Source organism: Gavialis gangeticus, unplaced genomic scaffold, assembly GCF_001723915.1.
Source record: "Gavialis gangeticus isolate Ggan-Ray unplaced genomic scaffold, GavGan_comp1, whole genome shotgun sequence".
NCBI lineage: Eukaryota > Metazoa > Chordata > Crocodylia > Gavialidae > Gavialis > Gavialis gangeticus.
In genome coordinates this window covers 15,859,500-15,870,762 of record NW_017729014.1, presented here as the reverse complement: position 1 = coordinate 15,870,762, position 11,263 = coordinate 15,859,500, and the positions used below count along the sequence as shown (strand labels likewise).

Below are 11,263 nucleotides of genomic sequence, written 5' to 3'. Positions count from 1 at the left end.
TTCTTAGGTTTACTGCTTTGGACCAGGCGCTGCGCTCCTCCTGCAATACGACTTTGCCCATCAGGACTGCAATCTGTTCTCAGTTTTGCCACAGATGATAGGTGACCTTGATCAAGTCACTATTTCTCTTTGTGTTTCCTCCCACTCTTCTTTGTAGTCAGCATAAGCACCAACTCTTCAGAGCAGGGGCTGTCTTTCACTCGGTATTTCTGTTGCCCAATTAAGTGGGTCCCTGATTTCAGTTGGGGTTTTTAGGTACTACTGTGACAGTGTTAGAATAGGAACTTTCTTGACTTTTTTTCCCCCAAAACACGGACATGCTGTTGTTGTTACATGATACTTAAGGCCTATCCTACAATGGTTTCCATGCAAGCAGGTTTCAGTTGACTTCACTGGGGCTCTGTTCAGGGTTTTTTGTTTGTTTTTTTTTAAATTAAGGACTCCTAGCTAGGGGAATATTGGCTGGTACAGTCTTGGCTAGGATACAGCCAAGCCTATATTCTAGCAGGAGCTATGCAAGGTCTAAGTGATGCAGGACACAACTCTGGAAAATTTTCTCCAACAATGTGATTTAAGCAGGAAATTAGTAGAACTGTTTTTTTTACTGTTGAGGCTGGACTGTTTTCAAATAACTGCTCTTGGCTACACTTGCTAGCAAAGACAGCCGTTATACCCCCTTTGTATGAATGAGAGCTTCAATAGCTATCAAGGCAGTGGTTGTTGACATGTTTTGTACCACTTCTCATTTTATCGGGCGCCTTCAGATCAGTCTTTTTGGTGTGGAATGAGTAGCGAAAGATAAATTATACAGTCATGTTTGATGAGGCTTAAAAGATGCTGCACTAAATCTTCTTTTATTTATGATCTGCCAAAATAGTTGGTTCAAGGAGACTGGGGCCTCTTTCTCTTTTAATTACAAGCATTTTGTGAAAATTGATAAGTGTCTTTAAAAAAAAAAATAATTCAGCAGTGAATTATGTTGTACTTTTTGCATAGGTGTCAATGCAAGTTTTATTTTTCTTGAAATCTATATTATTTATCTTTAGTTGGCATATTTTGGAGGGAGTTTTTGCCCTAAAGTATCATATTTCACAGAACTCCTTTAAGTGACAGTTTGCTTGAATTATTAAAACAGTCTACATACTTCCCTACTGTATTAGCAGCAGATCCCAGCAGCAATGTGTTTCCAAGAGAGAGTGCCCTCAATTTTGAGATCTTTTGCTTTAGAGCTGTCGTCTTTGTTTTGGCTATTTATTAAGCCAGGGCCCTGTAGAGCAGGGCTGCATTGTGCTTTCTGCTGATCTGACCCAATAAGATTGCCAGAGCTTGCAGTCAGTATAGACAGGCAGAAAAAAGATGGGAGGAAGGAAGGATGATATGGAGGTCTAAGCGAGCTGGTCATGGACACACACAATCCAGATCGTCTTGAACTAAATCCAGATCTTCTGACACTAGTGCAGTATCTTGACCACAGGGCCACCCTTCTTCTCTACTATGTAGAGGCCAGATTGATTTTTCTTGTCATATACGGGGTTTAGTGGTAACTCTAAAGAGCTTAAACTACCTTTCCAAGCCTGGCTTTTCCTAGAGCTCCCTGGAGAACCTTCCTGCCTCTGCCCCTACTTTTCCTGCAACTAGAAGGCCAACACGCTCTTCCTATTCCAGGCTGCAGAAAGTCAGCAAGACTCAGACTGGTGCAGCCCTAACATCCTCTTGTAGTAGGTAATCCAGGGGAGTCCTGCACCTCCACCTAGGCTTTTGGATTTCACCACCTGATTATGCTTCTTCTCTTGTCCTGCCGTATACATTTCCTTGTTGAGTCTTCTTTGTGTTATACCCTGCCCCTTTAAACACTTTTGTCTCTTGAATGTCCTGAGGCCCAAGCCTGCGAAGATTTATGCTGCTTTCAAGGTAAGCACATGAGTAACTCCATCTGGAGTCATGCCATCAGGTGGGAGAAGGGCTGAGTGTCCCTCAGTACTTCTGGATCGGAGTCCTGGCCTTAGGTCTTGCTATGCAAGGTGCGATACCATACCATGCAGCCCCATGCGATGTGTAGGCAGAGCAGTGAGCTGGAAAGCATCTTGAAACATGGGTGACCTAAACTACCCTGATATCTGCTAGGAGGAGCAGTTAGCTAAATCTAACCACCCAGGTAGGTTCTTAACCTGCATACAGGGCCTCCACCCAATGCAGGAGGTATATGAGCCCACTAGGGGAAACGCCTTGCTGGACTTGGTGTTAGCTACAGGGGATGACCTGGTGGGGAATCTTCATGGTAACCTAGGGGATAGTGACCACTGATTGATTTGAATTCACTATCTGGTGAAGGGTGGGTAAATTAACCAGCAGGACTGAAGTGCTAGGCTTCAGAAAAGCAGTGTGTCAGGAGATTAGTTAGTGAGGTGTTAAAGCTCAAGAGCATTGGAGATATGGAGGTCCAGGAAGGATGGTTGTTCCTCAAGGGAGTGATCCTACGGGCACTCCCACTGCACATAAAAGGGGGCAAAGGGGCCCAGAAGCCCTCTTGGCTGAACAGGGAGGTCCAGGAAAGCCTAAGGGCAAAGAAAGAGGCATATAGGCTGTGGAAACGGGGTAGCTACCAAGGAGGAGTATACCTCCCTGGCTCACACTTGCAGAAAATCAGTTAGGAAGGCCAAAGCAGGATTACAACTTAGGCTGGCAACAAAAATTAAGGACAACAAAAGGTCCTCCTCCAGGTATACAGGGAGCAAAAGGAAGGTGCAGGATAGCATAGGACCCCAACAGGGCAAGCTAGGGCAATTGGTGACAGAGAGGGGGGACAAAGCTGAGCTTTTCAGTGAGTTCTTTGCATCTTTATTCCTAGACACAGACTAAGACAAATCTCCCAATTGGATCATAGACAGACACAGGAGGGACACTAGCCCACCAGCTGTTTAGCACACACTTAGTGAAGGGGCTGGATGTGTTCCAATCAGTGGGCCCGGATGAACTTCATCCCAGGGTGCTGAAGGAATTGGCCAGTGTCATAACAGAGCTGCTGGTACAGCTGTTTGAGCGCTCATGGTGCTCTGGTCAGGTCCCAGAGGGCTGGAAAAGGGCCAGTTTTCCTACTTTCAAGAAGGGGAGGAGGGAGGAGCTGGGAAACTATAGGCCAGTTAGTCTCACCTCTATCCTTGGGAAAACTCTGAAAAAAATAATTAAGGATCACATTTGTGGGAGCCCAGCAGGGGAAATAATGCTGAAAGGAAATCAGCACGGATTCGCTATAGGTAGATTCTGCCCGACTAACCTTGTTTCTTTCTTAACACACCAGAGGGTAGGGAACAGACCAAGGCAGATCTGGACAGGTTGGAAAATGGGCAGAACGAAATAGGATGCAGTTCAATAAAGACCAGAGCAAAGTGCTGCACCTGGGCCAAAAGGACCAGCAACACGCTTACAGGCTGGGGGATGACCTTCTCTGCAGCGGAAAGGGATCTTGGAGTCATGGTTGTTCCAAGGTGAACATGAGTCGTTAATGTGATGAAGTGATCAACAAGGCTAACCGCACTTCATCATGCATTAGCAGTTGCATGATGAACAGGTCCAGGGAGGTGATGCTTCCCCTCTTTGTGGCACTGGTCAGTCCACGGTTGGTGTACGGCATCCAATTTTGAGTGCCGCATTTTGAAAGGGATGCGGTGAATCTTGAGAGGGTTCAGGAGACCTCTCATATGGTCAGAGGCCTGCAGGCAAGGCCCTAGGAGGAGAGACTGAGGGACCTGGATCTCTTCAGCCTTCGCAAGAGAAGGCTGAGAGGTGATCTTGTGGCTGCCTATAAATTTGTCAGGGGAGGGCAGCAAGGAACAGGAGATTCTCTGTTTACTAGGGCACCCCTTGGAGTAACTAAGAACAGTGGTGACAGATTGACAGAGAACAGATTTAGGTTGGAAATTAGAAGGAACTTCTTTATGGCAAGGGTTGCCAGAATCTGGAACGGGCTTCCAAGGGAGAAGGTGCTCTCCCCTACCCTGGGGGTCTTCAAGAGGAGACTGGACAAGCGCCTTGCTGGAGTCGTCTGACCCCAGTGCTCTTTCCTGCCCAGGGCAGGGGGTTGGACTTGATGATCTACTGAGGTCCCTTCCGACCCTATGAATCTATATGTCTGTAAGAGGGGAGGAAGGGAGCATGGCATAAAAACAGGAGGTTGTTCCAGGTAGATGGAGGTGGCGTGCAAGATGCTATGGAGACAGGAGTAGGTAAAGGAGAGAACAAAGCAGTCGGCAGGAAAATGGGTAGAGCAAAGGGAGCAGTACAGATAACGTAACCTGTCTGGCTTCTACCAGGTCCCTTTGAAGCCTTTTCTCTCCTTGTGCAGATTGAACTCGGGCCCTTGCAATATGTCATTATATTTTCTTGCCCTCTGCTGAGCATTCTCTAAGCATCATTGTCCCTCCTGTGATTATCTCCCTGTCTGGCACAGCACAGTGTTGCAGATGAGGGCTGACAAGGGCTGCATTTGGTAATAATCTCTCTCTTGTTCAGTATTCTGTCACTCCGTTAATACATCCTTGATGCTTCCTGCTCCTGGGCCTGGGCAGTTCACATGACCGGCTTGTATAAAACCAGTAGGAACACCGTACCCATTTGGCTTGTGCGCTTTTTCATGTGAAGTGACATTGTCAAAATCCCCTAGTGTCGGCCCCTTTCTCGTGTCACGCAAGCCTGATTAGATCATTAGAACTGCTAAAGGGTTTTGAAATCTAATTTGCTTTCCTCTGTTTGTGCCTCTTGTTTACCTTATTTTCTTCTTGGTACACTGCAATTAAAGTGATCATTTCATTTGTAGTCCTTGTTGCCATAGGATGCTCATCTGCTCATAAGATGGTTGCATTTTGGGTTCTAGTGCTATAGGGGGGTTGTTTGAAAAACAAAAGAACTTGCACAGAACCATTTCTGTTACTCTAAAGTATTGTAAAACACCCTTGTAGTGTGTGGGAATTAAAAGCTAAAACAGGTGAGGTGGCCCAATCCAGAGGATCAGGGTTCTGGTGGTGGGGGCAGGACAGAAGGATTTTGTTCCTAGTTGTGCTATTGACTGCGTGAACTTGAGTTGCACTCTCCAAAATGAAGATAATGGCAGGTAGAGTGTTTTTATACCTGATGATTTAAAAGCCTTTTGTGTTGGAGGTAGTATTTATCTATTGTTGAACTTCTCAGGGTTAAGTCTCATGGATTTCATTTTTTTTTTCCCCCCAATAGACATATCTTCTACTTATGCCCTTATTAATTTAGCCCTTCTAGTTTTTATGCTTATTGTCAAGAAAACACTTGACTTGCAATGCTGAGAAAGTTGCCCTGTTCATTAGGGAATAATTGTGCAGGAGCTGAAAGGACAAACTAGATGTTTTAATGGGTATGTTCCACCTCCAGCATCCTATGCAACAACCTACATATTACTGGTTTGGGAACAGAGGAACCACTTGCTGTGGTAGCTGGTGGGAATGGTTCCCAATTAAATATTTTAAAATATGTATGAGTAGATTGCTCTCCTGCTGTGCTGTTCTTCTTAATACCGAAGTGGCAGTGTATATTGGAACCTACCAGTGTTCTGGTACAGCGAGATGCCTCCTCCCAAAGGGGTTATGCTGGGCTGGACTGGGCTGGGAGTGCAACCAAGTTTCTTTGGAACGTGCGGGACCGTTTAGTCGGAGTCCCCATGCCACAGCAGTGCTCTCGGTTAAAGCCAGCAGGCTTTTTAACGTGATGTGTCGGTTGCCAGACGTGAGAGTGAAGTGTTCTGTTTGTTCGCATCCTCGGCAGTAGCAGGACAAGCTCTTGCAACTCCTCCGAGCACCCTCACAAGACTGATGTGGACGGGACCATGTTAAGCAGACCTGTCGTCTGCCCTCTCTCCCTGGTGAATAATGCTTAGCTCTGTGGTGGCATTTCTCTTCCATGGAGCTTTCCAAAGCAAGGTGTGCTGTTCTTCTCTTCTTGAAGATGAGGAAGTGAGTGCCAAAAGGGAAAGTGAGCTGATCACGGTCATGCAGCAGATTGGTGGCAGAGCTAGAACTGAAACTGGTCCTCCTACCTCCCAGTCCAGGGCCCTCGTGACAGGAGCTCTTCTCTTCGGACATCTCAGGCAGGGATGGCATATTGTTGGGGCGTGATCTCCTAAGTCAAGGGTGGGCAACCTGTGGCACGAGTGATACAAGTGGCACAGACAGCCTCTGTTGGCTTGCAACAGGTCAGGGAGCAGCCAGGGAGCAGAAGTAGAGCAGCAGATTGGGGAAGGAGATTGTAGTGGCACTGTGGGAAGATACAGGGCTAATTTTTCACATCACTGCCAAAAAGTTTGGCCTCCTTGGTCTTAAGGGACCAACATTGTCCCAGAGATTTCTCCCCCAGGGTCCTTTATGCTTTTAGTCCCAGCTGTGAGCAATGGTACCACCCCTTTCCCCAAGGTAGTGCACCTTGCAGAGCAAGACTCAAGGCCAGGTCTGAAATGGTCTGAATGTGCAGACAAAAATACTAGGCTAAGGTTAACTGTTAAGGCTTGTTCCATTTAGAATCTCCTGCTTTTAATGAGCCAAAAATAACTACAGTAATACAGCAGGATCTTTTTCCTTCATGTGAGCCATATGAAGGGGGTCAGCAGTCTGACACTGGAACATGCACCAGGCTGCAGCATGCCTAGGCATTCACGCAGGGGCCTGAGAGGTAGGACTCCTGGGTTGTACTCCCTGACCTTGAATTAAGTTACTGTTCTTCAGAAGAAGGCTGGATAAAACCTGAGACAGACCCAGGTTCTCCAGGTTGGGAGCATAGCTACTCCCTTGTCAGGGGTGCAGATGGCATTTGGTGGCAGAACTACTCAAAGCTGTAGGGACAGAAAGATAAGCGGAGAGAGAAGGGAATGCTGCAGATCCTTGCTCTGTGTGAGCAATGTCATGCTTAGAGTGCCAGCCATGAGGACTGAAGTCGCAATGCATTTCATGCAAGAGGCAAGGATTTTTGCAGGTGATATCTCTTACTGGACTGACTGCATCATTGGGGTAGCCTTAGGCAAGCTTTCAAATGCCATGACGAACATGGTGCATTTGCAAGCCTACCCCAACCATACAGCTGGTCCAGCAAACGATGCCCTCCACTAAAATCCTTGCCTTTTGCATATTTCTTGGACCATCACAGCTGCAGTATCTCTCCAACACCATGCGTGGCTTTTTAATAGATGTGTTGGCCACTTGCACTATATGTACTTACCCCTTCTAGTTTTTTATGGATATTGTGGAGCAAAAATGCTTGACTTGAAGTGCAGAGGTTACCTGGGGATTAGAGAATAACTGTGCAGCATGGTCATTGGGGATGGTCCCTCTTGTGCTGTGCTGTGGCAACCTGGCCAGTCACTGAAATCTTGCTCTTCCTGCATCAGCACCTGCGTGCTTCCTTGTGCGTTTCCTCCTCTAATGCTGATGGTCCACCCGGTCCTGCCCCTCTGCCTGTGACTTTGAATGTTGTTTTTTCCTGGTTTTCAGTCATTTCTACCGTTCTGGAACAGTGCCCGATGACGCAGGCCCACAGTGAGCAAACTCTTGTGTAGTTTCACCCTACTCACTGTGTGCATGATGCTCGCTTCTCATGTGCCTGACATTTCACAAGGAACCCAAGCTCGTACCTGAGTTTTAGCCTTAACCCTCTTATTAACCCCAAGGGAAGCAGTCTGATTTCAGTCTGGAAGTGCTGCTGGCTCAGGTTCATTTACCTGGCTGGGGTAAGTGAGGGGGTTAGAACTTGATGGACACTTTTAACTTGGACTGGAACGACTTATTTTGCAGTGGAGTGGCAGGCTCAAGCACTCAAGCACTCATGGCCTCCTCTTCCTGTTTCTTTTAAGAGACAGATGAGTCATAGCACAAATACCAGGGGAAATCGTGGAGGTCTGCTACAGTGAGGACGTGTAGGGATGTGGATAGAGCTGCGGGGATGTTAGTATGCAGGCTTGTAACTGGTGAAGCTGACCTGGGTGCCGGCTCCATCAATTCGCTGGGCAGTGCACATAGCCACAGAAGCAGAGGAAGGTATGCTCAGGTTTCAAAGCAACTTAATTGGGATGGAGCTGAGTGCAGGGTCTTGCAGGGTTGAAGGCTTGAAAAGGATCTTGTGAAGCTGTTGTAAGTCAGAATCCTGACTCTGGGTGGAAGAGCTCTCCCAAAGTGCTGCCTGCATAAGCTTTAGCTTTGCACTTCATGTAGGACCAGCAAAACTGAGTCTAATCAGGTGCGTGCTTAAGGAGGGCTCTTTCATAACCTCAGTCAGGGCAGCCTAATGAAGAGGCAAACTTGTAACGAGCGATTGGCCTCTAGTGGCTTAGCCCCCAGGAGGGATAAGAGACCTACTGCCGTCCACTGAAGGATTTTGCCTTTAGTCCCAGAGCCGCAGACCCTGGAGCTACGGGAAGACTTCTTGTACCAGCTTCCAAGCCACAGCTGTTTCTGACATTGCAATGCATTATTTATATGGCAAGTGTGTGTGGCCTGCAAATGTTCACGCGTTCAGATGAGAGTTGGCGTATTCCAGCATGTATATGGAAATGCAAAGCATTACCGGCCTTGTTATGATTAACAGCTTTAAAAATAGTGTGTCGGTTCCGTTCCAGCTCTGCGGCATTCAGCGGAAACGTCCCTAGGCCAGGGAGTGATTCGCATGAGCCTTCCACAGAGAGACACCTGCGGATCTGCCTCTGAAAGCTTCCTCCATCCAACCTAGTTTCCTGCGCAGGGGCTCAGCGGGGTGCAGCTGAGATGTGAGGCCTCCTGGCAGCACAGAAAGCGCTGGCTCTTTTTTTGTCGAGCAGAGCCCTTCTGATGCTGTGCTGCAGCATGGTGTTTATCCTCCCCAGCAAAAAGCTTCCTCCCCTCCTCCTTGCTCCCTTCACTATTTCCAGAGTAAATGCACTATCCTGGCTGTGGTGCAGCAGCTACTTTAGTCAGTGGCTTCATATTTATTAAATATTTCAAGGAGGGGGAAAGGACTAAGAGCTTTTGGCATTGAGGCTCTGGCTGAAGAAGCAATGAGGGGGGTTTTTTGTGGGTTTTTTTTTTTTTAAATTCTGCATCAAGTATTCCAACAGAAGTGTTAATCAGCTTTGAAAAGGACCTATTTTTAGAGCAGCCGCGTTGAATTCCTTTCCGAGTACTCCCAAGGTGTCATGTGATCAACCGGTCGGGGGTTAGTTAGTTATTTTTTTAAAGAGACGTGGAAAGTGGCTGCGTCAGCTCTTTGCTATTGGTTTGCTGCATGTGCCCTGCAAGGCATTGTGTCCTTACAGGAACTGCAGCTCTGCTTTGACTCTCAGCGGTGGCCATCTCCCATCCATTGTTGCTGTGAGCAATCTCACAGCAGCTGTAATGGCCAACCGTTTATACCAGGAGAGGTGGGGGAAAGGGAAGAGGGTAAATCTTTGCACGTTGTGTGGCAACATCAGCCTTGCCTGATAAATCTGGATCTTCCACAGAAGCATTTCTGGAAGGGTTTAAAGTTGGAACGTCAGATTCTCGGCTAGGTAGGTCAGCAGAGCTCCAGTGACTGTGATGAATGCCTGACTTCAGTGAAACCACGCGTTTCCGCTCCAGAGGATAGGGCTCCACATTTTGTGTTCGTATATGTAAGCAGATCGCAGTGTGTTTAAGAGGCTCCAAAGTAAAATTGACTTGGGGCATGGTGTATAATCCAGAGCTGCCAAACATTTAGTAGGTTCTTATAAATAGCTTTCCGTGTTGTTTACACGTTGTAGTTGCAGAGTTATGGCGACTTGGCTGCTAATTTAAACAGCTGCTTTGGAAAAAATGCTGCTTCATATGTAGAGTCAGAGTTGACACTCATGAGACACAATTCATTGTTAACTTCTGTTTGTAAAAGCCATGCTCTAATGCAGGGATAGGCAACCCCCAGCATGGGTGCCAGTGTGGCACATGAAGGCATTTTGCTTGGCATGCATGCCTCTGGGCAGACAGTGGGGAAGGGGCCAGGTCTGTGCTGTCACAAGGATCAGACTCCTCGCGGGCTCCCATGCCATCATCTTGCAAGTCGAGGTTGTGGTGTTTTGAGCACTGTACCCAAAAATGTTGCCTACCCCTGCTCTTTTGTCCTTTCCTATGGACCAAAACACATTATTAGCTGCTGAATTTCAGGGCAAACAATCCTACTACTTTATCCTTCTCTCTGAGGATCTCCAGGTACTTGACTAGTATTAATGCATGGAGCTTTGTGAACCTCACCGCTCAGTGACGCAAGAAAAAAGCGAGGCTGAGAAGGGATTTGCTTAAGCTCATACTGAAAGGACGGGATTCACCCCAAGTGAAGGTGTGTTAATTGCTCCCCTTTCTGGTAGTGGAAGCCTTAGCCGCTGGGTGAAGGCTGACAGTGTTTCTATCATTACCCCACCCAGCAGCTCTTTCTGAAAACAGAATTGGTGCTTCACAGCAGCTGCTGTCCACAGGACTGGGACCCACGTCAGTCAGCTTCCCTCCCCTCCAGATCAGAGGTAGCCGATACCTTGTGCTGCTCCAAGGCCCTTTCTGTGCTCAGATTCCTGTGAGCGAGTTCACACTGCTGGATTCGTCCCTGAAACGAGAAGACGCGTTGGAGAGCCTCTCAATGGCTGATGACTGATTCTCACAGGCTTTGTCCTGGCTGTGTGTTCAGCTGTTTCGGTCCAGAAAGCAATGGCACAAGCAGCACTAGGGGCTCATGTTCTGAAGGTAATGACATTTGGGCATTGTACCATTTCATGCTGAGTGATAGTCTTTGCCCTGAATTGCTTATACAAACAGGTGGTGGCTCTGCTGAACATCAGGAGGGCTAATAGAGGCTGGTGTGAAACTGCCTTGTGCTTCTCCCATTCCTAGTTTGGGCTACAGGAGTAGAGCCAGGTTGGGCCTGAATTTGCACAACATCTCATTCTGGATTCAGGGCCTGCTTTTTTCCTAGCATGCTGTCAGGGACCTCTCCCTTTGACTACTTCACCCTCATCCTCAGACACAGCCTCTGGTGACCAATAACTAAAGTTCCCCCTGTTTTTGTCTAGCTGATGACACCCTTTGGCTTCCCCCCATAATGACAGATGTCTTGTCCACAGGTGGCTATAACTGCCTTACATTCTTTTAATATAAAGGCTCCCTCCTTCTTATAGATGCTCTATGTGAGCTACAGCCATCCGTCAAAACAGGAGAGGACACAGGCTGGTTGGATGTAGAAGTACAAGTGTTATAGAGAGGTGCAGTCTCCAAAGGGCAGC

General features: G+C 47.4%; 1 protein-coding gene across 1 annotated transcript in view; it reads left to right on the top strand.

The window, feature by feature from the left end:
* Positions 1-11,263, top strand: part of DVL1 (dishevelled segment polarity protein 1) — a 256,248-nt gene that overhangs the window by 73,795 nt on the left and 171,190 nt on the right. The window lies entirely within an intron of this gene.